Genomic DNA, 2496 nt, shown 5'->3' on the forward strand with positions numbered 1-2496 from the left:
TTTTCTGTAAACCCAATAGTACTTTAGGATAAAAAGTTTACTTAAAAAATAGTAAGTTGGGCAAAGTCCCTAAGGAATTGGCAGGGGGAGTAAGGAGTGGGGTGGATCCTGAACACAGGTGAAGTTATTGGCTTTGAGTAAGGAAAATGCCTCTTCTCCTGCTATGGGAGAAAGGCCGTAAGATTAATGCAGTGTCAAGGAGGAAAAACTTTTCCTCTATCCTCTCCAGTTCTTTTCATGGGGGCTGGCAAATTAAACTGCCAAAAAGACAGATTAGCAAAAAAGATTTTTATTCACATACACAGGAATTCACAGAAAAACATGACTCAAGGAGGCAGAATTTGGGTTTATTTAACAAGAGAAGGCGGTGGGGAGAAGGGTGCCCTAAGAAAACAAATGACTTTTAGGAAAAGATAAATGGCAATTTTGTGAAAATGTTTGTTTAGGTGATTGCTTATTCCTGAGCCAAACTCTCCTCTCCAGTGATAGGAGTCTATCTTTTGTGGTTGCTAAATTTCTGGAGATGGGACCGATTTATAACTAATGGATTCTTTGGGAAGCTCTGCTTTCAGGTAGATAAGGGCAGTTCAAAAAAAAAAAAAAAAAAGAAAGAAAAAGAAAACAAAGCGAAGCTCCTCAGCAATATGTGGTGGATGCCTTCAGCAGGAAGAGGTGAATGTGTGAGTCCAGGCAGGGTTCTGACCAGTTAGAAAGCCCACTGCTGCCCCTACCACCGTCAAGTCCTCTTTTTCTCTGCAAAGTAAAATCTACTACGAATGAAGATGCAAGGCGTTAAGTTTGGACTAGCCAATAAAGGGAATTGTTAAATATTTGCAACCAGTATTTTAAATAGACTGAGTTCAGTAAGATAGGTAAGAGTTCAGGAAAGGGCTTATATGTGATCCTTAATGAAATTCCTGCAGATCCCACGGCTTTCTAGTTCCTTTCCCAAGTACTCTCAAGTATTAAAAAAAATCTAACCAAGTTTTCACAGCTTCCACCTCACATCTGCCTCAGAGCTTCCCTCCTTTTCCTAGGTTGGGCTCCAGGACCAGCTTCCTTCTATACCTGCCTCGTGCAGTTTGGGGCAGGATAGGGGCATCAGGATCAGGGTGCATATAGCAGTCCTTTTCCTTGGCGGGGGTTCCCTGTGGAACCGGCCCCTCTCCCCTTCTGCAGCTGGTGGTATACCCCACTTGGCAAGCTAGAGCCCCTTGCCCTTCTGAGGACCCTGGTGAGCAGGAGCCCTCCAGCACAGTTCAGCCTGGCTCGCTTCTGCAGCATCTCCTTGTTGCATGGCAAAGTCTTGCATCCTTGTCGCTCCAAAGGCCATGAGTGCAAGCTGGTCCCCTATTCCTTCCCTCTCTGCTTTGCCATTGTGGGCTGCTTTGGTTAGCCTCTTATCTTTACACTTCACCCCCAAACTCCTGGGGATACTCCAAGGTCTCCCTTCCCATATTTTACCCCGGTACCTGGGGAGGCAGACCCAGAGTTCCTATAGCTGAGGAAGCGTGGACCCAGTGAATGCGACAGCACAATCCTCTTGTAGCAGGCACCCTGGGGCCTTCGCACAGGATTTTCAGTTGGCCCATCTTATAGAGCCAGGAGGGGCTTAAGAGGTGGTCACCATTTTCCTGCATCTTTTAGGAAGCTTACAGGGTTGTCTTAAATCACTTTAAAGTGTTGGAGCCCTTATCACCCAATGTCTTTGACTTTGAAGTTTTATCCAAAACATGAAAACCACAGAAGTTGCAGACCATACGCTGTGACCCAGGACTCTGATGCGGTACAACCTCAGGGCTCATGATCCACACCACAGCCTGGGTTATGGCAGGGATTAGGGTCCTGGGGAGCACAACCTGCGTGGACAGAGGCAATGTTCCTATGGCTCTGTATACACAACAACAAACCCAAATGAGCACAAATCTAAGGACTCTTTCCTAGCTTTGGAGGCCAAAGCAGACCTGTGCAGTAAGGAAGCCAAGGTTTTGGTGGTTATTGGCATAAGCCTTTGAGCATAAAATAGCAGAGGAGTTCCAAGGCTTCCAGGGTGATTTGGGGAAATAATAAAGTAGGACCGTTTGTTTTTATTTTTATAAGATTTATTTATTTACTTAAAAGAGCGAGTGAGAGAGGGAGCACAGCAGGGAGGGGCAGAGAGAAAAGGAGCCAGAGTTTTAAGCAGATTCCACATTCAGCAAGGAGCCCTACACTGGGCTTCATCTCATGATCCTGAGATCACGACCTGAGCCAAAACCAAGAGTTGGATGTCTAACCGACTGGGCCACCCAGGCACCCAGGGACTTTTGTGTTTAAAATGTTTATTCTAGGGGCGCCTGGGTGGCTCAGTGGGCTAAGGCCTCTGCCTTCGGCTCAGGTCATGGTCCTGGGGTCCTGGGGTCGAGCCCCGCATTGGGCTCACTGCTCAGCAGGGAGCTTGCTTCCCTTCCTCTCTCTCTGCCTACTTGTGATCTATGTCAAATAAATAAATAATTA

This window comes from Mustela nivalis (genome assembly GCF_964662115.1).
Source record: "Mustela nivalis genome assembly, chromosome: 8".
Taxonomy (NCBI): domain Eukaryota; kingdom Metazoa; phylum Chordata; class Mammalia; order Carnivora; family Mustelidae; genus Mustela; species Mustela nivalis.